This window comes from Chrysemys picta, chromosome 3, assembly GCF_011386835.1.
Source record: "Chrysemys picta bellii isolate R12L10 chromosome 3, ASM1138683v2, whole genome shotgun sequence".
In the NCBI taxonomy this organism is placed as follows: Eukaryota; Metazoa; Chordata; order Testudines; family Emydidae; genus Chrysemys; species Chrysemys picta.
Window position 1 is genome coordinate 124118538 of NC_088793.1, and position 24866 is coordinate 124143403.

Genomic DNA, 24866 nt, shown 5'->3' on the forward strand with positions numbered 1-24866 from the left:
CCCTGCCCCATCCAGTACAGTGGCCTCTGTTGATCGGTATTGCCCTCTGAGTACAAGCCATGGTGCAGAGCCACTAGCACCAAAGTCCAAGGAGAAGCCCCACTATGAGAGTAAGAAACACTCTTTTATGGGCATAAGATCAGGTCCCCACAGAGGACTGCTCATAAGAGACACGTTCCTCCGTGAGCTGTGCCAGGTGGGGTGGGATGTCACGTGCGGATCCCATGGAACAGTCCCTGAAAGCCCCCCAGCTGGAGGATAAGGCAAAGAAGAAGTTGGAACCATTGGTACCATTGGTGACCTCAGTAACAGGACACATGGAGTGCCTGCCTATGAGTGTGGCTCCGGATCTCTCATTGGTGCCACCTCACCAACATATAAACCAGCCAGCTCCAACAACCAAACGAGGTCTCTCTGGAGTCTCCACAGGCATCCCATGAACTCTGGGATGTACAGAGACGTTCTTGATGCTGTGGGAGTTGTTTCTGCCTTAACCACAGCCTCCACTCCTCTTGGGCCCATATATTCTTTGGGATGTCCCTACATCCAAGGATGAATCATTACTTCTGTTACAGGAAAGTCCCCTTCCCCATCCATCAGATTGGGACCTGCTGATGGAACCATCATCTGATTCAGAGGAGTCCCAGGACATAGTCCCACCAACATTTCTGCCATTGTGCAGGACCCTGGAGAGACAGCCCGAAGCACTCTTACCCACCCAGGGAGGCCTGATACTGCTTCCCAAGGGGTCCATCCAGACCGATGGACCCCTTGCTTTCGCCCTACTGGAGCCCCTGGGACCTGTACCATAGATGTCAGGCACCATCACAGGGGTCTTATCATTCCTCCCCCACGTGCCAGTCAGCTCCATCAGCGTATGAGGAGGAAGATGTGGAATTCATACTGCCGGTTCCAACCAGAGTCTCCGTGTCACTGAATGAGGTGGTTATCCCTTCACCGCTTTTTCCACCAGATGATCACCGACACTACCAAGACCTTCTACAAAGGGTGGATATTGATTTGCAAATTCCACTGGAGGAAGTCCAGGATCCAGATTCATCAGCCGCAGGAACCATCCAGGTTGGCCCTTCCGATAAGCGAGGCCATACAGGAACCAGCCCAGATGGTCTGGCACACACCAGCATCCTGTGCCCCAACCCCGAAAAGAGCCAAGAGATGCTATTTCATGCTGGCCCAAGGGGCTGATTTTCTGATTATGCACCAGACCCCTAATTCATTGCTTTAAGCAGCTGCAGAGTGGGCTTGTCAACACCCGCAGAAGTCCATCCCACCAGACAAGGGGTCAAAAAGGTTGGGCCTCCTGGGCAGGATGTTCTCTTCCTCAGCGGGGCTATGGTTCTGCATGGCTAATTATCAGGTGCTGCTGGTTATGTATGACTTCAGCATTTACAGCAGGCAGGCAGAGTTTAAAAACAAGCTCCCTGTGGATGACTAGGCCCAGTTCCAGGCCTTGGTAGATGCAGGGAAATTGGTGACTAAGGTGACCCTCCAGGCTGCGGTGAATGCAGCTGACACTGCATCCTGTTCCCTGGCCAGCACACAGCCTGGCACCCACAGGGTTTACAAGATGTTCTCCTACATGTGCTGCAAGCCAGTGTGGAGGAGGGATTGAGGCCAGGGCCATGCCTCTTCCCTGCTCCTTTGGGATGGAAAATGCCTGTAGGGATACTAGAGGGTGTGGTCCTTGTACAGAGTGCTTAGCATTTTTATAGTACTTTATATGTTTAAAGTACTGCACAGACCACCTTAATTCTGACATTTCCTCACTTTTGACTGATTGACTTTGCAGTCTTCATAATGGGCTATTAATGGGTTTGTTTAAAATGTAATATCTGAAGTCTAAAAAGGCAAACTGGAAAAAAATCAAATTCTACCGTGTGGAGCCAAATTGACCATCCACATGTTTTATTAGCAAAGTTTATGGGTGGAGCCCCCCCCACCCCACCCCAAGCTCTGCCCCTTCCGCCCGCACGGAGGAGCCCTGTGTGCCCCTCGCCCGCAGAGGGAGGAGCCCAGGCCGAGCAGCTCCCACTTGCTGGGAGGAGACCCGAACCGCCACCGCCACCCCCCCCCCCCCCCTCCACACACACTTGCCTAGAGGATCCCCGGGCCACCTGCAACCGCACTTTCCTTTCTCTTCCCCTCCCCAGACCCCAAGCTGCCCGGGAAAAGCTGCAGCGGGACAGTGTCTCTTCCCTAAAGAAGAACCTGAGCTTTTGATATGCCCCATGCAGGTTCCGGGGCAGCTGAGGAGGCAGTATCTGCTACTCAGCTTCCTGGGTTCATCAGTAATCTCTCTGGAGTCCAGGGAGATTACTGATGAACCCAGGAAGCTGAATAGCACATACCGCCTTCTCAGCCACCCCGGAACATGCATGGGATATCATAAAGCAAAAATCTTCCTGTGCCAAACCTGCAACCGGGTGCAGGGCCTCCCCTGGCCTATTATACCTGCCGCCCACAGCAAAGTTGGACCACTGCATCCACAATAATTTGTAGCAGTAGCAGACGGTTATTCTCCATCAACCAACCACTAGAAGGGAATGAAATGCACTCGGACAGTGGGTTTCACACATATTTGCTGGCAGCAGAGTAATGGAGAGAGTCAAGTCACCTGGGTTCTATTCCAGGTTCTGGAGTGGAGTATATCTAATAGTTACAGGTCCTTCTGCCTCCATTTCCCCCCAGCTTGTCCCATTCCTCTAGCATTCCCTCCCTAGCCTATTCCCTTCTGTTCCAGTCTACCTTCCTCTACATTTGAGTCAGGAAGCTTCCTCCTTGTCTTCCACACTACCTGGGCACTAACATGGTATGCACTGAAAGCACAGGAGAAACAGTCTTCCTGCTCTCAGTTCCAATGTCTGGCAGCACAGCAGCTCCTGGCAGTCATGAGGAGTAAATGCAGGGAAAGTCCTGCTCAGTTCCTGAAGCCCTAGGGTGGGGTATGTTCAAAGCAAATGAAACTTTTGGAGAACTTTGCTGTCAGCCTCTAAATAACCTTTCCTGAGCATGTGAAAACAATTATTTTCAGAGGCTTAGAATTGCCAGATTTGATTGACTTTTCCTCAGACTGCAATAAACAGCTCTCTCCCAGGCAACCCTTCTGCCAAACTTCAAGTCCCTGGAGGCATTAAAACAGTTGAAATATTTTTTTTCCTTTACCACTGTCAAAACAACCTATTTTTCTCCAACCTCTTTTTCTGAACCGTTTTTGCTGACAATTTCCAAGAGCATTTAGCTAGAAACCTGTCCTAAAAAAAAATCTCAGCCTAAACAGTTAAATTTTGCAACTGAAAACAGGGTCTTATAATGGAAAGTGTTAGGCAACCTTAACTAAAAGCCTCACTGCCAGCTCTGCCTATAAATGTAAGTATAGCCATTGATATATATGTAAGCCTTCTGTCAGGTGGAGTCGGTAGTAACAAGGACTAGGTTCAGTATACAGGGGTCCGTCAACAATATAACACAGTAATCTGGGAAAATTAAATGCCACCCCCAGGCGCCTCTAAGAGGCAATACTTCCCCACTCACAAGCACTGAGTCAGTGGGTAGTAGAGAAAACTTAATAAGAGGAAAGGAACGTGGGAAAACACCATAACCATGATTCAAATACATCTGACCATGAGCAAGACTTCCCCACTCCAGAGTACATCGGGCAGTGTCCTTTGCCTCCGTTTCTCACCTTGCAGTGTGAAAGTCCAACAGATGTCCATTTAACATGCCACCTCTGCCACAGCTCACCCCACCCACAGTTGCTGTCCTTGGTCATCAGAGACCCAGAGTTCAGAGGTGCATTTGCCTGAGTACAGCTCCCACTTGGGGTGGGGGAGGAGAAACGTCAAGCAACTGCTGCCGCTGTTCACTCTGCATCACTTCCTGTTGCCACTGCTGTGGCATTGTTCACTTTGCTGCTGTCATTCATTGTGCCATCATTCACTCCACAACGCTGTCATCTGCTCCATCGCTGACGGCCCTGCGCTGTCATCTTCTACTGCCTGCTGCCTATTTACTGTGACCTCTGAGAGTCGGTCTCTTGAGGTTTCACCCAGCTCCCAGTGGAGGCACTTCACTGCTAGTGCAAGCTGGGCAGTCTTTTCCGCAGAAACACTATCCGGCAGCAGGTCTACGCACTTAGACCTGATTATCAGTGATTTCAGCTCTTGTGGTCACTTAACGAAACAAAAAAGATTCTCAATGGAGGACAATCAGTTCTATCTTTTAACAGAGGAGAGGGGTAGGTCAAATGGTGCCTATGACTCTTAGGCAGATCCCACACCACCAGGCAGAAATATCTGTCCCCTCCCTCTCCCCTCTCCCCCACGGGGATTTGGCATCCAAATCCCATTGCTTAGTGAGTGCAGTTCAGTTGAGGGAGAGGCTTTCAATCAGGACAGGCTAAGTACAGTTCTGCTGTCCTTTACTCATAGAATAAGGATAACAACATTTCATTACCCCTGCATTCAATATTAAACTGATTTGTAACCCAACACCAGCCAAAATTGATCACTTGGTCAACACAGCTCTGTTTGCTGGATACCCAGGCAGAGTAGATGTGTTCATATAAATACAGTCTGGGGAGCCTTTTGCCCCATAGCTCATCACCAGCGTTGAGGGAACACTCATTCAGACCTTAATTACATATAGATATTGCTTTTACCCCAATAAATTATTTTGATTATAAAGCACGTTGTAGAGAAATGTAAGAGGGATTTTACATACTTGTTATATTTTGTACCAGGTTTATTAACCATTCTAAAATTGTTTTTCTAAAATGGTATAATCCACTTAATAATAAGGGAAGATTGTACTGTTATGACTAATAACTTAGCAGTAGAAATTGATAAATGTTACCAATAAAATATTACCAAAGTCTCTTCTGTCTGTCAAGTTTTAATCCTAGAGTCACATTCCACAGGGGACCCACACTAGTACCAATGGAAGCTGTACATGCAGATCTAGGGCATCAGGCCAGCCTCTACAGAGTTTTGCTGCTCTAGGTAAACTGGAAAATATCCACCCTTCCTTACATGCAGTCACACACACAGTCACTAAACATTATGCTTCTTTTAACATGTTGGGTCCTAGAAGCAACCACCTGTGGAATGCGTACAATGGAGCGGCCTTAGCGGTATCCACTGTAACAGCTATCACAAAAGAATATGGATGTCATCCATGGTTTCTTTAAAAATAAGAAAAAACTCAAACATTAGATTGAATCTCAACTATGCCTTAGGCAGGATTTTGTTAGATGCAGAATAGCATGAGAAAACCCAAGAGTTGTTGCTTTCAAGATTAAGGCCAGGTCTACATAAGCTTACAAATCAGTATAACTATGTTGCTCAGAGGTGTGAAAAATTCACACCCCTGAGTGACGTAGTTATACCAACCTAACCCTCAGTGTAGACAGCACTATGTCGAGAGGAGGGCTTCTCCCGTCGACATAGCTACCGTCTCTCGCTGAGGTGGATTAACTATACCAATGGGAGAAGCTCTCCCAGCTGCACAGCAGCATCTTCACTGAAGTGCTGCAGTGGCACAGCTGCAGTGTTTTAAGTGCAGAGCTGCCCTTAGTCTTACCAAAAGAATGCAATTCTCTTGCACGCTGAAGAAGGATCAGGAAGAGGTACAAAATTAAGACTCTCATCTCATCAGGTGATCTGATGTAACCAGTTGCAACCTAATTCAGCATACTGAATGCTTCGCTCAAAGATTGTTGAGGAAAACAGACACTTTAAACTACCATTTGAAAAACACTCTACTGCCCTCTTTGTAAACGATATATCATACCTAAGCGGTTAGCTATTCTCCCCTGGAATGACTCCAAGGGAAAAAGATTCTGCCATAGTTTTAAATTGCTCTAGTGTGACCTCATGTATCTGAGTCTGGCCTGACTCTCAGTTCACCAACCCAGAGGACATATGCTAAGAGGATTCCCTTCCCCATCAGGTCATATATTCAGAGTAGGATCCTGTTTGTGTGGCTTTTACTTAATGCTCAGATAATATAATGAGGCATGCTCTATGAATACCTAAGAGACCGATTTTAGTCTCCCCTCCCTACTTCCCTTGCAGCAGTTATCAAGACTGATCACTCTGTAGCAGCTTCCTCTAAGACTGCAATGTCCCTCCACAACCAAATGCCACGGGGAGCAGTCTTGGAAGAAAATTGTCATTGATAGTTGGCAAGTGCCACCTTTGACATAGTCACAGTAACATTGCAGCCCCATATCGCAACTCCGCACCTCCTGAACCATCATTATCATAAGTGCTTGACAATTAAAAAATTCAGCTCAGAGAAGATTAAGCAGAAGTGAAAACTCAAAGAAATGCACCCAGAATTTGTCATCAGTAGGAAGTTACAATGTGTTAGAATAAGTGTTAACATGATGTTAAACATACCACAGCACTAAGCATAAACCAAGACTTGTGTTTCACACCATGTCAGCTGGTTGTGATTAACTGGGGGCTGGGAGAGGAAGGGAGTTAACCACAATCAGCGGACATGATGTGAAACAGGATATGGCCTTTTTTACATCTTATGAGTTAGAAAGTTTCCTAACGATGTAATTTCCTAGTGAATAAACAGTAAACAATCCCTCAAGCATACACGTGCATTGGTACTTGCCTATGCATGTTCAGCAGCTGGATATGAAACATATCCAAAGTCAAATGTATGTTTGCATGTGCAATTTTAAAAAGACAAATGCTTGTGTATGCTTTTGAGGGGGTGATGCACAAAATTGGATGGCACTGCAGATGGCGCAGAGGTAGAAGTTCAGTTACAAAAAGTAAGGTTTTGTTTTTGTACAGTCACTTTACCGACCATGACTAAATTTCACTATTTCTGCATTCTAAAACCAAAAATACCAATATCAGATTAAAGCCAAAGAGATTACAAATAGTTTCATTTAAACATCATTAGGTGCAATTCTTGTATAACACAAAAGGTTAATATCATAGTAACTTATTAAACGAATTTCTGTGAACCTCATCAAGAAAGTTAATAATTTAGATACCACATGAACTATGAAAAAAATCCCTCTGATACACTTGTCTCTATAAGGCAGCAGTTTTCAAGGTTATTCCTTTCATATGTCTTTATGGAAGTGACTGCTGCTAACTGGAAAATGACACATACTTTGAGATTTATTATTTCAGTAATTGCATTTCAGTTGCTAATTAAAAGCAGAGCCAAGATGACTATTTCAGAGGAAGATACAAATGTGACATTTTCTGAAATTGTGTGTACACACACACCAGTCCTTCCTGCTTACACCTCACACACACACCCCAGTACAAGTTGCATACATATACATAGCAATGTACACTCTGAGTGAGGCATTTCTGGAGAAGCCCCAGAGTGTGACAGATAGGTCCCCGGTTTGCATTCCTATCAGTTACAATGCACGACATGCTGAATCCCACAAAGGTCTTCTAAAAGTGACAGGAACAGAAGAGTCTAGGGCAGTGGTCTCCAAACTTTTTTGTTTGCGCACCCCTATCAGTAAAAAATTTTTGAGCACGCACTCCCTGCCGTGCTGGCTCTACCATTTTTGCCAAAGCAAAAAAAAAAAAGCGCTCCTTCTGCCGCACACCCCTAAGTATCCTCTTGCGCACCCCACTTTGGAGACCACTGGTCTAGGGGGACGTCAAAGAAAGATGGAGTCTTGGTAAGCCTATCACAGGTATGATTATTGGGATCTAGAGGCCTGGTACAAAGTACATGGAAATCAATGGAAAGATTCCATTGTCTACAAGGAACTTTGGATCAAGTCCTTGGAAAGGGACTAGGATGACCTTTAAATAGGCTGGAGTTACCCTTGGGATCTGTGAAGGAAAAGACTAGGCCAGGGATCAGCAATCTTTGGCACGCGGCCATCAAGGAAATCCGCTGATGGGCCCGGACAGTTTGTTTACCTGCAGCATCCACCGTTCCAGGCCAAGGAGGGCTGAGGGAAGTGGTGGCCAGTACGTCCCTCGGCCCACGCTTCTTCCCGCAGCCCTCATTGGCCTGCAACAGCGAAGCGTGGGCAGTGGGAGCTGTGATGGGCCGAACCTGCGGATGCTGCAGGTAAACAAACTGTCATGGCCCGCCATGGGCTTTCCTTGATGGGCCATGTGCCAAAGGCTGCCGATCCCTGGACTAGGCAAAGCCTTTTGGAGAGCCAGGGAGGAAAGGAGAGTTAAAAGGTTCCAGGCATCAGGAAGACAAGTGAGACAGACAAGTGAGATGGGAATGGGATGGCAGTTTGGATAGGTTCTCACTTTAACAGATTCAATCTCTGACCCTCTGCACAGAGGTGAATTGCACCCACAATTAATAAGTAGCAGTATCCCTTTCCCACAGCAAGACGTTAGGTTTTGAAAGACTGTTAGAGTAGGTCTGTGCCTTCCAGCCCGGGTAGACAGATGTGCTAGCTCTGTTTGAGCTAGCACACTTAAAAATTATGAAAAACAAAAAAACCCTCATGTGGTACGGACATCAGGGCACAGGCAGCAGCATGGGCTAGCTACCCGAGCTCAGACCCAGGGGAACAAGCGGGCTTGTACTTGGGTACCTGTGCCACAATTCCACACTGTGATTTTTAGCATGGTAGATGGAACAGAGCTAGCGCATGCCTGTCTACCCAAGCTGGGAGGCACACTCCCAGCTGCAGCAGAGACATACCCTTAGAGGCTCTTGTATTTTGCCAAAGGGAGTTTCATACTGTTTCCAGGGTTCACTGAGGAAACGAGAAGGAAGACAAAGAAAAGCAGATGAAGGGAACTCAAGCTAATGAATATTAACGTAGGTTCTCACTCAAAAGAGCATTTTGAATTCAAGTTTCTTTGAAAATCGTTCTAGTGCTGTGGCAATGAACTGTGCAACTTTCCTGCCCCTTACCTCTTGCTGTCTGGCAGTAATCATCTCCAGGATAAGTGGAGATATTATGGGGAACATCTCACCTGTTACTGGAATTAGGTTTATAATTTACAGAAATGGTCTTGAACGAGGCAAAAGTGGAGGAAAGTGAGGTAAGAGTCAGGAAACAGAAGGGGGAAAGGCAAATGGCAGGGCTGAACTGTGATCATTTGTGGCAAGACCATTATCGATTATTTTTGTTCCTCCGCTGCAGATTTTTAAAATTAGTCTTTTTTATTTCCCTCTCTGTTCAGCCCATATCAGAATAGCAAATATAACTGAGGGTTGAGTTAAGAGAGGGAATTTAAAATGTTTGTCATTGTTCTAGAGAAAAATAACTAACATCCAGTTCTCGCAACCCTTCCTGAAGGGAAGTAGTTCTTGTGAGAGAAGTACCATTGACTTTGATGAGACTAAGAACATAAGAACAACCATACTGGGTCAGACCAAAAGTCCATCTAGCCCAGTATTCTGTCTTCCAACAGCAGCCAATGCCAGGTGCCCCAGAAGGAATGAGCAGAACAGGTATCATCAAGTGATCCATCCCCTGTTGCTCATTCCCAGTTTCTGGCAAACAGAGGCTAGAGACACTATTGTTGCCCATCCTGGCTAATTGCCATTGAATAGCTACATGTGTAAGTAAGGATTCATCCTGACATATGGAATGCAGGAACCTTACATGAGTACGTATTGGCAAAACATTACAAGATTGAGGATTTAGAACACTGAACTCCCTCTGCATTTTCCCCCTCTTGCTTCGCTTTTTAGAAAGAGAGCCAAAATAGATCCACTACATGCAAGCCCTCTGTAAACTGTCCATGTGGAAACTTTTGTACATCCATGTGCGGCACACATCAAGCCTGATTGTTGTCACCTTGTGTAGTCATTTAGTACTATGACAAGTGTGCATGGAGTGCTGCCAAATCAAAATGGTAGCATCTTACAACTTTGCACAGGTGTGGAGGACACAAGGCACTGGAGAATTAGGTTCAGTATTATCAAGGTATTTAGGGCATAGAACATTATGCAAAGTTAAAATTGCCTAGTACAGCCGCACGCCCTTCCAGAATGTGAAAGGAGGCCAAACAAATCTCTGAAAACAGTCAGCTAATGCAGAGTGAAAGCAACACAACCGTAAGCCTCTGAAACCCAGGAATTAGAGAGTTAAGGTAATGCCTCCCATCCTGCCCCCACCTAGCAACCTTACACCATTAATTCCCCACAATAACGTGCAGGGCATGGATTCCCTTCATGCCAGGAGGGAAAGTCTTGGGCTACTTTAGAAGCAGTGTTTGAATTTTAAGATTGTTTAAAATACCTCTTTAATTCAACAACAAAGTCTTTCTACTAGCTGCAGAGACTCTTTCCCCTCAGCTGGGAGGTGACATGTCCCAAGAGATGCTGCAAATTGTCAGCTATTCACAGGGAATCGCCACAGTTCTGACTTGACAGCACTGCTTATTGATTAATGAATACATGCTCTGTTTTGTGTTATTTATTATAAAAAGATGTGGCTTGAAAGAACAAATCTGATTAGCTGGGAAAGATTCTCTGCCTTTTGGATCCTGAAAGCTATAGCTGCTTTTACATATCAGCTGCACTCCACAATGCCTGAGATCTACAGTTGTATCACATGTACATAAGAATGTCGTACAAAACTGGAAATGCATCTATGGCCAGAATTTCAATAGACTGAAGACATATTTCCAAGGCCAAGGCCTCTCATGAGCCGTGTTGCTTCTTGTACATAATCATCACTCATGTTTTACCAGGAGATGGTCTGTTTCATATGCATGCACTGAAAGCCCCATTCATCATGGTCAAAACAGAAAGCTCTTATGAAATTTTACGAGCAGGGTACTAGGATTTTTGCACAGTAAGATACCTTGTTTAGACTAAAGAAGGGAAGGGCAGTAAGGTTCAAGAAAACACAGCGATTTCTTTTCCTCTCTGGTGGCTGATTCTATACTGTGTGATGACGGAGGAAGTGACAACAGAGTCACTAAAACAACATTATTGGAATCGACACAGAGACCAAGGCAGTCATATCTAACTCTAAAATACGCCGTCTGGGTATATCTGACTGGGCTGGAGTTGATAAATTTAGATACCTGCAGGCCCCCATCTGGTTACATTCTAATTTAAATTCCAATGAGAGTATTGATTCTGTTCTCAAAAGAACTGAGGTGAAATTGTGTGGTCTTTACAAAGTAAATTGTCTCGTGAACCATGCTACAAGCTACTCTTGGTCACACAAATAATTCTGTATATGCAGTCACTTATAGAATATGGCTTTGTCCATTACAGATATTGCTGGCTCTCTCTAGATTAAATGTTCTAGAGTGCTAATTTCACAGATTTATAACTCATGACAACTTTATGGCTCACATTAAATACTCGGGATGAAAACCAAGAGCAGCAGGCATGGGAGAAGGAGTTGAAAACCTTAAGATTTATTTCTGTCTTTTGGAATTTACTATAGATCGATTTCTAGGCTTTTCCCTATAAGCAGACATCTCCACAGTGGTGTGCTGTAGGGATTGTATATACAGTCCCATTTTCCGTTAATCAGGATTTCTGAGTAGCTCCTTCACACTCCTTTGAAACCTCTTGCTTTAAAGGTATCCTGGAATTTTGAAAAGAGCACACTTCAGATCAGCTAGACCTGCATAATTCATATCTGGATACAGAGACACACACAGCTGCATGGCTAACTAGTGCAACTGTATCCAGAGGAAGTGGGGTAGAGCATTGTATACAAAGAGGCTAGGGAAAAGACTCCGTGGTGCTGCAATTGGATAGCACAGTTCCCACTGGCTTAGCTCCCTTTTTCATTACCTGGCTGCACCAACTCTCTAGAGAGCACCAAAGTTCCAATTCAAGTTCCAGCTACAGTAATGGGTATGATGCAAACATAGCAAGTCCAGTTGTTGGATGGGGAACTCTGCTAAATGGTTGACTCCATGTTTGCATCCAGCTACTAGATGGCAGACAGAGCAATGGAGAAAGCTGATAAGGTTGAAGTTTGGCATGGAAATAGCCCTCTCTGGACAGGAGTGCCTTTGAATGTGCCAGTGAAAGTGTATTTTGATATAACTGAGTACGGAGTATTTGAAAAGCGAGTACTGTGCATACGGCACTATATTTTTAACCAGGAAAACACTGTGCTCATAACAGCATGCTCTCCATTCCTGGCTAACTTAGCTGTGCAATTAAAACATTAGTGATGGTAGACAGTGAGTTCTACAGGAGACTTTCCTCATTTACTTCATGCCTCTGAAGGTAAAAGCTAGTAAATGTCACAAGGTTCATAGGAAAGTGGTGCTCTCTCCCCCCTACACTGGGATGCAGTCCTATTTTTAAGTATAGATACTCTGGACCCTGCCAGCATGACCCTGCCTCTCCCCCCCAGCATACCCAGACTGTACAGGTGAGGTTGAGGTCATGCTATATGGAGGATGCCATTTTGTTTCTGTATAAATGCTGGAACAGCAATTCCCTGCCCCACATCTAAGCAAGTCCTATAGACTTGGTCAGACACACAGGAGAGGAGATCCTGGCTGTGGATCTCATAAGGTACACAGGATAATACATGCCAGTCTAGCCAAAATCCCCATAGCACACCAAAGGAGATGGGTGTAATGGAATGTTCAACTATTCTACTGTTCAGCCACTGCACAGCACTGTAAGTATCATACCTTATTTAAGATAACATTCATACCTGGCAGATCACTGAAGAATCATATAGTGATCACAGCTGGTGTGCATCTTTCTGAGAAAGAAGCTCTGTTCCTGTTCATATCTAGTACAGAAGCCTGGCCTGCTAGTAGCAGTCCCGCAACCTACTGTATTCAAGAAATACATGTCATTAGGGCCTAACAACAAACAGAATAGTGCCTCGATCATCTCTTCCATGTCAGCCCAGTGTCAATAGGATTCCAGGTATGAGCTGCCAGATTTAGGACCTTACGGAAATAATTTATCAAATTAAAGTTAAGAAAGATTTTATGAGCCATTAGGCCATTGAAAACTGCACAAGTAGAAAATAACTTCTAAAAAATTAAGATGCTGCTGCATTGGTTTTGTTCTTGTTTCCTTTAACTTTTACGCCTTTTGAAAAAAGGTGTTGAACTGAACCACAAATGTGAGATTAACCAAGGCAATTTCTTTGCACTTCAACTGTTTGCCAGAGGCACTGCTCTAACACTGACCCAGCCAATATATTTCGATCCAATCATCTGTAGAAAGAGAAACACAGACCTCTAAACTTCAAAGTAGTTAAAGGAGCTAGGATTTTAATGCCATTTGTTTGTTGAGTCATATATATGTGTAACAGTCTTATGTCCATGTTAAGTTCTACTGGCATTCAATACTCAAACAAGTTTCTAAAAAAGAGAACCAAGTTTCAAGGTAACAGGAAAGAGGTTAACATTTCAACAATGGCAGTTTTAGAGTGGCTCATTTAAAATTACTTACTTTTAAATGTTTAATCTAGATATTTTCTGTAACTAGTCGAGGATCTTAAACAACTCCCGAAAAGCTTTCCATTCTGCTTTTCAGACAGTCAAGAATGTATTGAGTGAACATTACCATGGCCTTCCCCAAAAACCTGAACTGACCTCCTGAATAACCAAGCCATAGAAATTCCCCAAAATAATTTCTTTTGAACAAGAATGTGTCGTCTCAAAGAACATCCAATTGTGATCTGAAAATTGCAAGTGATGGTGAATCTGCCATGACCCTTCGTAAACTGATCCGATGGTTAATTACCCACTGTTAAAGTGTACACATTGTTTCCAGTCTGAATTTGTTTAGTTTCAACTTCCAGCCGTTACAATTCTGCTAGATAGAAGAGCCCATTATCAAATATTTGTTCCCCATATAGTTACTTATAGACTGTGATCAAGTCACCTTTTCTGTGTTCAGCTAAATAGATTGAATTCCTTGAGTCTATCACTATAAAGCAGATTTTCTAATCCTTTAATCATTCTCATGGCTCTGCTCTGAACCCTCTGCAATTTATCAACATCCTTCTTGAGTTGCAGACACCAGAACTGGACACAGTATTCCAGTAGCAGTTGCACTAGGCCAAATACAGAAGTAAAACAACATCTCTACTACTGTTTGAGATTCCTATTTGTCCATCCAAGGATCGCATTAGCCTTTTGGCTACAGCATTGCACTGGGAATTCATGTTCAGCAGATTATCCAACACAACGCGGAAAACTTTTTCAGAGTCACTGCTTCCCAGGACAGAGTATCCCATCTTGTAAGTATAGCCTGCATTCTTTGTTCCGAGATGTGTACATTTCTATTTAGCAGTACTAAAAATAAAGTACCTGTAGTGGGACAATTTCCCTGATGGAGAAGTTCTGAAAAAAAACAAAGTCAGCAACTCTTAGTGAAACTTGCACACACACAAAAAGTAGCTTTTCTTACTGCAGTCATTAAACAATAAAACCCTACCCAGTAGTCAAATTATTCCTAGTGTTGCCCCAAAATCATACAAATGTACGAATGGTAAATAAAATGCACTCTAGAGGAGTATGGCAAGTCACAATCAAGGATGCTGATGAAGGTTGAGAGAAATGTCAGGCTGTTCCTCAGTTGCTCAGCCAGAGAGGAAAAACAGCAGCTCAGAGTGAGGAAGCAGGTGAAATGCTCACAGAGCTCCTTAAAGTGGCCTATTATCACCTCACCGCCCCTCAGGCACACATATTTGATGGGCAAAGGAAAGCAACAGCTTTTGATGCTGAGGGCAAAACCTTTAAAAAGACAAGCACATTGAAGCATATAAAAATCTTTGTTCACTTCAACTATTCTGCTAAAGCTAGAAAAAAAAATCTTGACCCAGATGTGACAGGAACAGAAAGCAACTTGGAACACTGGCTCAAAGAGGCAGAGGAAGTCTTTAGCTAGGGACCCATAAACCACGTGGCTCGTAGGGTGTCCCAAGGTGATGAGATCCTTTAAGAAGTCTTCTCTGTCAAAAAAACACAGCTGCAACAACATTGCATACAGAACAACACCTAGCAGTCCATAACCCTTGTTTAGTATGCCCTCTCCTGGGAAGGAAAATTGTCTGGGGAGTGAATGGCACAACTGCTTCTTGGCAGGAAAGGAGAGAATTGAGGACTCGGCAGAGGCACCTTCCAGGCTGGCAAGGACCTGTGCCAATGTATCGTTCTGTCTCCCCCTTAAGCAGCCATCTCACTCCACTCTTCAGAAATCCTCCTTTTAAGCCAGTGGCACTGGGTATAATGGCTGGTTTAATTACCTCCAATTCCAATACATGGATTATCCATTTAATTCACCACTCAAATAAAACCAAACTGACCCTAGCGGAAGTAATCCCATATGCTGTGGGCATGACTCAGTTTGGAGGAAGAGATAGAATCATAGTGGCTTAAAATAATGGGGCAACAAATTACTACTCACCACTCGGGTTGACCTAATTCTCTCAGTTGTCACTGGGGAGAGGTGAAGTCTCCTTGGCATTGCAGCAAGGGAGGACCAATACTTGTCTACACAGGACAGGACAGGCCATTCCCTTTTTCATGCAGGCTTCTTTTTATTATTACCTGAGAAACAGAGCAAATCAGAGCTCCTTGTCAGGTGAATTTGTAGGCAGAGTGAAAACAAAAAAGTGTTTCCAAAAAACAAGTCTCATGTTTGATACAGAAAACAAGGCTAAAATATTTGATTCAACATTAGAGCTGGTCAAGACTCCAGAATTTCTGGCCTACTGGAAATTCTGATATTTCCACCTTGGTTTTCATCTTGCATCGAAATGTTTCATTCTGCCTCAGCTCAGCATCAAATTACATCTACCCCAGTTGCCTCAGTGCCTCACAGGAGTTGAAGTTCAGGGGCATCACACCTCCATTCTGCTCTATGGGCTTTGATCCCTGATTGTCCCATGATGTCTACAATTATGGGACTCCTATGATGCACAGCAGTAGCTCCCTAAAGGGGAGACCACAGTTCCATCATAAACTATAATCTGGACAGAGAGACCAGCGCCAATGAGGCACCTGAACAGCTCAGGTGCACACATTAATATTGTACTGAATCAAAACAATTTGAGACTTAGTTTCTTAGATGGGTCTAAATAATTACTTTCACGGGAAGTAGGAAGCCAAAACAAGGAAGTGGCAGTCCCCTCCAGGAATGGCAGGGCCGGCTCCAGCTTTTTTGCTGCCCCTTCGGCGGCAATTCAGTGGCCAGTCCTTCCCTCCGAGAGGGACTGAGGGACCCGCCGCCGAATTGCCGCCAAAGACCGGGACGTGCCGCCCCCTTCCATGGGCTGCCCCAAGCACCAGCTTGCTGCGCTGGTGCCGGCCCTGAGGAATGGACAACGTGCACTGCCAATAACGGTCATCACTCAGCAAGGAGGGGCATGGCTTCAACACACACAGCATAGCTGAAAGCTCCCCGAGCACCCCCATATCCTCATTGAGCGGCACTGGCGAAATCTAAGCAGAGACGACTCTGACCTAGAGTAAACAGAGTACGCACTGCAGAATTTGACACAACAGGCCAGAGTCTCAACTGGGTAAATTTCTACAGTCCTGCTGAAGTGGATGTAGCTATGCCAATTTATGCCAACTGAAGAACGGCCAATTAATTCTGGGAGTGATAAAGATATGAGAAATGAAGGGGCGGCACTTTTCTGAAAGCCTATTTTTAGTATTTACACTGCTTATTACCCTCAAGTCAATGAAGTATCAGGCCACACAAACAATCTCGGACAGAAAATACAGCATAATCCTATTTTGCCAACATAGCACATGAAACAAAAAAATGAAAAATAGATTCTTCTAATCCGTTGCTTGGTCTAGATTTCTTTGCAACTTAAAAACCCAGTGACACTTGTGGTATGGAAATACTGATGGACTGTGCTCAGGCAAAGGAGGGATTAATTGTAATTGCCGACTTCTTCTGAGCACATTTAACAAAGTAGCAGTCACATGCTGCCTTATTCCATGAATCCAGGAGATTGTGTGAGCAGGCAGTGTTATATTACTCCTGGGTGGGAATGAAATCATGTGGGAGCTGCAAGCGTGGTTCACAGAGAAAAATTACCATTTTATATTTATTACTTTGGCTGGCTTAAGTGCCACAGGAATAGACTCACTAATGCATTTGAGGGCAATTCCCCAACACTTTGACTCTGTTGCTTTGTAAACTATTTTTAGGGAATGTCTCGGAAGGCATTTAAAGGCACATGCCATCCAATTTTTAAAGGTTATTTTGGTGGTTTGTCAGAATGATGCCAATAGCACAATACATCTCCCCAGATTACATGGCTATTCTGTATTCAGTTAAGAAATCCATATGTTGGGGAAAAAACAAAACACAAACCCTTTTCTTTTTCCTCATACATCTCTTTTGTTCCCTAAAACAGATTATATCTTCAATAGGATATTATCATTCTGACTGGTAGCTTTTAAACTGGTAATTGTACAATTTAGATGACTTGTGCATGCTTCCTATTTTTTTTTTAAGTATTACTTTAATGAATATAGAGGCTTGAACATACATAACAACAGCATGATTAATCCAGAAATTCACAATTTCTTTTCTGTAAGGGCATCTCATCAAAACTATGCCCTTTTCATACAAGGACAAGGTGTGGGTGTATGGGGGGAGGGGTTACTTCCCCTTCCTGAGTCTTCAAATACTCGGACTACAGTACACTATTCAGCATATAGTCCCCCCTTTGTCTTGCAGAGTGATTTGCTTTTCCAGCACAAAGATATATCTTTCAGCTGTTGAATCCATACTGTAGGTCAATCTTCAATCTGGATTTCCAGCACAGGGCAATCAGTATGCTTCCTGTTTATGCAATAATAACCCTATCCTGAACTCACCAGATGCTAAGGCTGAAAGCGGAGGGCTTTATTGGCCCAGGATGCTTAATGCCCACTTGAAGGTGCTTCCTGTTTATTTTAGTAGCTTATTTTATTGTAATAACTGAATTCTGTGGTGGATAAACTGCAAGGTTAGAGAGCAAGGAGTTTAGCAAGTAAGCTCAAAGGTTGAAATTCGAACCTGCAACAAAGACTATATTCCAGATATTCACATTAGTAATCCACAAGTATCCAAAGCCCAACCAACTCACAGGTAAAGTAGCTTGTATTCCCTCCTTTACAGATCTCATTTAAAAAACCCACAGAATTTCATAACTCAGTATCATTTTTGTGAAGAATTTGGTTACTCTTCCACTTAAACCTCCTTGTGCATTTCTTCCCTGCCATAATGCACAAGGAAGTGTAAAATGTGAGTAGCTCATCAAGTACTTTATATTCTAATTCAAAGAGAGAAACACATCTAAGACTATCTTTATTCTAGGAAATTTTAACCAGTAAAGTTCATCAGCCAGACAGTTATACTAGCATGTCATGGCTGCAAAAAAAATTTTTTTTACATTTTTTTCCCTTTCTGTCAGCTAGGTGAGAAGAAAAGCCCAGCACCAGGTCCATCTGATGAAGGAAGTCTGGCAGCACTGGTAAAGAGCACTGGGCCTTGCAGCAGACCTGGAGAGAGTGAGCTGGAGGCAATCTGAACACCTCTAAGAACCACAGCTGCCTTGGGGGAAGTAAGAGAAGCAGGATAATCTGTTCCCTTTCTTGCCTGTAGGGTTGCCAACTGTCCAATCACACAAACCCAAACATCCTTGCCCCACCCCAACCCCACCCCTCATCCGAGGTCCCGCCCCACTCACTTCATCCCCCCCTCCCTTCGTTGCTCACTCTCCCCGACCCTCATTCACTTTCACTGGGTTGGGGCAGGGGGTTGGGGTCTGAGAGGGGGTGCGGGCTCCGGGCTGGGGGGTTCAGAGTGTGGGAGGGGGCTCCAGGCTGAGCCTGGGGCAGGGGGCATGGGGTACAGGAGCAGGTGTGGGGTGCAACTCTGGGAGGAAGTTTAGGTGCTGAAGGGAGCTCACAGGTAGGAGAGGGGTTGGGGTGCAGGAGGGGGTGCAGGCTCCAGGAGGGGACTTGGGGCTGGCGCAGGGGATTAGAGTGCAGGAGGGGACAAGGGGTGTGGCCTCTGGGAGGGAGTTTGGGTGCAGGAAGGGGCTCTGGGTTGGGACAGGGGGTTGAAGTATGGAAGAGGGTGAGGGGTGCAGGCTCTGGCCAGACAGTGCTTATCTCAGGAGGCTCCCAGTCAGCAGTGGAGTGAGGCTAAGGCAGGCTTCCTGTCTGCCCTGGCCCCGTGCCACTCCCGGAAGCAGCTGTCACATCCCTGCAGCCTCGGCGGGGGAAGGGGAGTTAGGGGTCTCCGCGCGCTGCCCACGCCCCGAGCGCTGACTCCACAGCTCCTATTGGCCAGAAACTGTGGCCAATGGGAGCTGTGGGGGCAGAGCCTGCCTTAGCCCTGCTGTGCCACCGGCCGGGAGCTGCCTGAGGTAAGCGGAGGCAGGAGGCTCCATGCACTGTCCCCTCCGTGTGCCACTCCTGGAAGCGGTCTACACATCCCTGCAGCCCCTGGGTTGGTGGGGGGGCACTACCCCCACAGCTCCCATAGGCTGAAGTTCCTGGCCAATGGGAGCTGCGGAGTCAGTGCTCAGGCAGCATGCGGAGACGCCCTGTTCTCCCCCCCAGGAGCTGCAGGGATATGCCAGCTGCTTCCGGGAGTGGCAAAGCGCCAGGGCAGGCAGGGAGCCTGCCTTAGCCCTGCTGTGCCACCAGACTTTTAGTGGCCCCAAAATCTCCCAGTTTGGCTTCAGTAGCCTCTAGGAGATAGAGCCTGATTCTGGGAGACTCCCGGAAAAACTCACACAAGGATAACCACACACCTATAAGCTGCTGGCCTCTCTTCCCAGCCAAGAAGGACTAATACCACACTCAGTCTTTTCAATACTTTTCAAGTATTCTGTTAGTCTCAAAGGTGCCACAGGACCCTCTGTCGCGTTTTTCAGTCTTTTCAGGCACTTTCTTCAGAGCACCGTTTTACTCTTTACACATAAAACTTAGGCAAAATGTCAAAACAAAGCATTTCCTCTGTCCATCACGGGCTACAGCTCACAGGGACTTTTCTCCTTGCCTCTCTGTGCTGAAAGGAGGACATACCCTTCCGTTCAATCCCCCTGTTTCAAGGCCAACTGCACTCTCTCAGCCCTTTATAGTGATCACCTGGCCCATTGCCAGATGCATCTGATAACTGACCACAGCTAGCTGGCCCCAGCCATCCTGGACCTTAAGGGAACAGATCACACTACTACAACATGATACTCTTGGAACAGTAGCCATGGAACACTGGTGAGGATGCCTCACCAACCAGAACAGGACAAATCAGCTAATTAGCAGTGGTGTTCAAAGAGTTCTGATAAGGTTCTGCTCTCTGGAGTATATGTGTAGCCTAATCCATCATCACAAGGCTACTAGTTAAGCTCTAACTTTGCACTTTGTCACAGATCCCCATTGTAGCCTTGGGAAAACTACTTAGTCTCTCTGCCTCAGTTTCTCCATTTGTAAAAGGGGATAATCATATTCACCCTTCCCCAGAAGGTTGTGGAAGATTATTGGCAGTTGTAGTGTCCAATTCTCAGGTGGTAACAGTCAGCTTATATCCACTGACTTCAGCAGAGTTACACTGATTTACATCAACTAGTCTTAATATTGTTAAATAATCAACTGCAGGAAAATCAGGCAAGACACGGAATAGTTTATTCTAGTAAACCCTGATTTCAGTGGACCTACCCAAGCTTACCAACTGAGCACCTGGCCTCAGAACAGTTTTCATCTTCAGAGCACTTTAGAACTTTCACTAAATATTACTTAAGCCACAAAATACGGAACATTTTTTAGTTTCTCGGGGCAATATTTCTTGTTAAAGAAAAAGAAAACCTTTTCTGCTACATCAGGGACTGTCCTCACCTCCAGGGTGCCCCTCCTGTCCGGACACAGTGTTGCAGACGACTTTGCTTCTTGTATTCACTCTGGTGGCCACTTCCTCAGCCATGATGACCAGTGCCTTCCCTGGACTGCCTTACTGGGTCTTCTGTAGCTCTGGCCATGTCACACAACTGTTTGAGCCCTTTTGGGGTTCAGATGTAAACAAAGAGTCCTTTGCGCCTCCTAGGCTCAATTCTGAAAAGAGAGGCTCTTTGCTCATCCTGGGCTTGACTTCAGCTCTTCCTCCTCCTCAGGGCACTGATCCTCCACTGATTTTCCCTGCTAGGAGTCCAAATACCACTTGATTTAGCCTTCCACCACACTTGTGTTTCTATCTTATTCACTGGTGTTCATAGGCCCCTAGCTCATTCTTCATTCAATGGCCCCACCACAGCTGCTAACCCTGCTGCTGTAGCTCTACTTTCTGGCCACAGTCAATCTCCACTATTACCCCTTCCTGCAGGCCCTTTCCAGGGAGAAGGAACTCTCCCTAGCTCTTATTCCCAAGACCAGGAGGCAATTAGTTAATCACTTCCCAGATGCAGAGCATAACTGACTTTCTCTCTTGTGTTCCAGGTGATGGGGTTTAAGCCTCCTCATAAACCCAATTTTAAATTTCTGCCTGCATGGACAGGACTAACCCATATTATAACCATATAAAAAACACAAACTAATGCCCTGGTAAATACCACTGTGAAGGACACTGCATCCACAGTGTTATTGATCATAAGAGGCCAAATCCTTCTCACCTTGCTTATGCACATGGTCCTGTTGACTAAGATAGGATTATTCTATAGAGAAAGGAGAGCAGGGGTTAGTTCACTGTCTGTATCAGCTAAAAGAAGCAATGAAATAGGATGGTATTATCTTTGATTTAACCACACACCCTGCCGACCCTTCCACTCTTACATCAAAACTGGCCCTGATGTCACTTGAGCACAAACTTTCTGCTTTGGAGTCAGATATGCCACCATTGCACTATGATCACTCACTCTGGAGCTTCTCCTCTGCTTTGAGTGGACAGATATTTACAGTTTACGGTCTCCAAACTTGCCAATAAAAAGGTCAAAAACTCCATTTACTGATCCCGTGTACAAAGGAGGATGGATTTGGCATCAAGACATGAGGATGGCATTCAGACCCTGTTCTTTCATCTATCTGGACCCATCCAATAGTCCTGATGGTTACAGCTTTTCTGGCCACATTTGTAAATTACATGTTAGACATTCAATGCCAGGAGCAGGCATAGTAGTTCCCAAAATACAAACACTTTACCCAAGGCCACCCCACCCCTTCTGAATTTAGCCAACAGAGGCAGGAATGAACAGGCTAACCATAGCAGATCAACACAGTAAATTCAGTCCCCTTAAAAATCAGCTCTACAAAGCTGTTTAAAACACATGTACACACACATACACACACAGCTGAGCCAGGATAGCACATTTTCCCCCTAAATGCCAATTGAGCACAAGAGAAACTTTTTGTGGAAAAGGGTTAGTTTTGATGAATTTCTTGCTTTGAATTTTTTTTTTAAAAAAAAAGCCATTTCAATATTTTCTAAACACAAAGTTCCTCTTTGTTTGGTTCAAAATGACTTCTCATTTAGAAACTTAATTTATGTAAAAAACTAAAAAAAAAGCTCAAAATCAAAAGAAACATTTCAAAATTCATGTTGTAATTGACCCAAACTGTTTTTTTTTTCCAATTTACAAAAGTTTTATAAATTTTGACTTTTCATTCTGATCGAGGAAAGGAAAATAAATATCAGCTTCTTCCAGGAAGAGGAAAATATTGTGTACCCAGCCTTAGTGCAGTTATACTTAAACACAGCTACATTTCCTTGCATTGGCTCAGCCAGAAAGGATACTGGGCGTGGCTGATGTTGCTCAGGTAGGACAATATTAAACAAAATCTAAGCCACTTGGTTCAATGATGGGTTTTGGCAAGCTTCTCCTCTTTGCCTCAACTTCTTTTAATGAAAATAGAGCCTTTACAGTGACGGCAGCTTCTCACTTTCATCACTTACTCCCAGTTAGCTAAATAATTGGTTTCAATGAGAGCTTTCTTGTATTGAGATTGACATCTGGTCTGCCTGAGCAAGCAGGCATCCTTGATGCCAGCCTATATGGGAAAACTGAAGTATTGCTTCTCACCTATGTCTTTCAGTTCCAGTCAGGAGGTTCCTTCTGTTTGTGAATCTAGGGTTAGCCAATGTCAATACCTGTTTTTTTCCTATGACCTTCAAAGAAAAAAGAAGACTAGTTTGAACTTTTTTTATCCACACATAATTTAAACACAGCTTACTGAGAAAAGCTTGAACAATTTTCTGAAATGGAAAAGCAAGCAGTTAAAAACCAAACCAAATTGCATTGCTCCAAATGTTTTTCTTTGATAAAGTACAAGCATAAAAAAAGAGTCTGCCCCCTTTGAAACAAAGGCTGAGAAACTTCATGCTTTAAAAGGTCTTCTGAGAAAGATAAGAGAGTTAGAAATAAGGCTTTACACCTAACTGTCATTCAGCCTTAATTATGGTTATCTCCTTTGACTCCACAGGAAGTCAGTAGTGCACAGGGTAGCACACCTAAGTAGGGATCAGCGAATTGTAGGGTTATTTGTCCATGGCTTGCTGACATTTTGTTCTTACATTGACAACCTCCCTTTTCAGTTTGTTTATTTAAACCAAAGTTTGTGAAGCAAAACCTAAATGGTGCTGACACTGTTCCTAGCTGGCTGTGCATTTAGCATCTCCTGGTACAATCCTTCACTATTTTCTTATGTGCCTTCCTTCCCACACACCATGTTGTGCATCTGGCATTGTGTTCTACCAAGGATTTACAGCCAGCCATCAGACAAACATTTTTTTGAGCATAAAAAAATAAAAGCACCTCATCAAACTGGCTTTAAACCAGTAACCTATGAAAATCCCTTAAAGCTCGTTATAGGCCTCCATTCTAGTAACCCAAGATCTTGAATGGCTCATTTTGATTCCTGGAGACAAGATGATACATCTGTCAATGAAAGCTACAACCAAGTTGATCGAGGACTAATAGTGGGTAGACATCCTCGCATGTCTACCTTGCAAGATCATAAGTGAGGGCAACTGATTGGCCAGTTTGTGTGATTATAAATGGCTAACTATTACCTTTCTTCCTGCAGTTCTAAAGTGTAAGTGACTCAAAGCCATTCTTTGTTTTCCATCAAGCCAATTATGAAACTGGATTTCTTTCACTCTGCGTTTTAAAGGGCTTATTTGCCATAATTTGAAAATCTAATGAAGATCTTGCTACAACTACTTCTCTTTGATCAGTGGGATTCAACTCCAACCATTAAGTGGAAAACCTAGATACGTATCCCTTCAGCCCCTTCATTGCCACCCTCTGGCAAGTCACTGATCTGTAACTCACTGGGAGAATCAATGGGCATTTCTTACAAACAACAGGAAGAAGTCCTGTGGCTCATGTAGTATCTGATTCATGACTCACTTAGTGAGTGCGCTGGTGAAAGTTCAATTCCTTTCATTAGGCCAATTTCCTATTTTCTTACAGCACAGTCTATCTAGTACAATCAATCACAATGAAGCAACCCCTAACAGACCGGTTTTCCATAGCTTGAAATGAGGTGGAGGAAAAAAGAGGAGGAGATATGCAAGTCATCAGTCTGCTCAAGACTCACATAAAACATCCCACCTATCAAACTGAGGCATTAAACCCTCCTGTACTTCAATGACATGATACCCCTTAACTAGGCATTTCCAATTAAACAGATTGAAGGGGCTCTGATCTATCAGTGACAACTGACTTAAAAGATGGAGAGAATGAAATCTGTTGCACTAGGGGATGCTTCTAAGACCAGAACTTACGGTGGGGGAAACCTGACAGTGACAAGGTCTCTCTATGACACGGCACAGACGACAAAGCTTGATGGCTTTGTCTCAGACAGAGAAGATGAATCAGGGAGGAATACAGCTGATGTTAAAAGCACCCACCAAAATGCTGCCATACCTCCAAACACAGGCAGGCCAATTCCCACAGTAGCATATTTTAA

The 24866-nt window shown here is 44.4% G+C and overlaps 2 long non-coding RNA genes across 2 annotated transcripts in view; one reads left to right on the top strand and one right to left on the bottom strand.

Annotated features, from left to right (window-relative positions):
• LOC101943543 (uncharacterized) overlaps nt 1–24866 on the top strand; it is a 110547-nt gene that overhangs the window by 59498 nt on the left and 26183 nt on the right. Inside the window, exon 3 of the long non-coding RNA XR_509248.3 lies at nt 18374–18523. This is a non-coding gene — a long non-coding RNA (uncharacterized LOC101943543). The remainder of the gene's footprint in view (nt 1–18373; nt 18524–24866) is intronic.
• LOC135982397 (uncharacterized) lies at nt 12041–22165 on the bottom strand. The gene is made up of 3 exons (XR_010599739.1): nt 20805–22165; nt 15361–15503; nt 12041–14294 (listed from the first exon to the last, which is right to left on the bottom strand). It is a non-coding gene; the product is annotated as an uncharacterized LOC135982397 (long non-coding RNA).